Source organism: Mandrillus leucophaeus, unplaced genomic scaffold (genome assembly GCF_000951045.1).
Source record: "Mandrillus leucophaeus isolate KB7577 unplaced genomic scaffold, Mleu.le_1.0 Scaffold564, whole genome shotgun sequence".
NCBI lineage: Eukaryota > Metazoa > Chordata > Mammalia > Primates > Cercopithecidae > Mandrillus > Mandrillus leucophaeus.
The window spans coordinates 609968-610639 of record NW_012106075.1 but is presented as its reverse complement, the minus strand read 5'-3'; positions in this window follow the sequence as shown (position 1 = coordinate 610639).

The following is a 672-nucleotide window of genomic DNA, read 5'->3' as shown; positions in this document are numbered from 1 at the left end:
GATTAAATGAGATGTGTCTCGTGCTGCACAATTAGCACATAATGGAGACACCTATCCCTACATATATCATTACATCATCACATACGCTCCTACATACCATTCAGATGTATTCTACGGGGAATTTGCAGAGATGAAAATGCTAAGTCCCAAGCCAAAGTTTTCTTTTTCTTCTCCTTCTCCGCCCTCCTCCTTCTTGTTCTCCTCCTCTTACTCCTTCTTCAAAAAGATTTGTTATGTAACAAAATGTGTTATGCAGATTATTTAACCTACTTAAGAAAAGAAACCTGAGAACTTTTACAGTGTTCATTGATATATAAGTAATGTTTGGGTTACCTACAAATGAGTTTCATCTAGTCTATGTCTTTAAAACATCAGGAGCCAAGGACCCAGAATTTTAGGAAGAAAGAAAAAAGGACCATAACATTGGATAAATGTCTTCTAGGTCCCAGACACTTACATCTATGTTAGCCTATCTCCTTCTTGTACCAATACTCTACGTCGTTTGTTGTTATTTTTATTTTAATCGTGATAAAATACACACAACATAAAATTTACCATCTTGACTGGGAGAGGTGGCTCACTTCTATAATCCCAGCACTTTGGGAGGCCGAGTGGGGGTGGATCATTTGAGGTCAGGAGTTCAAGACCAGCCTGGCCAACATGGTGAAACCC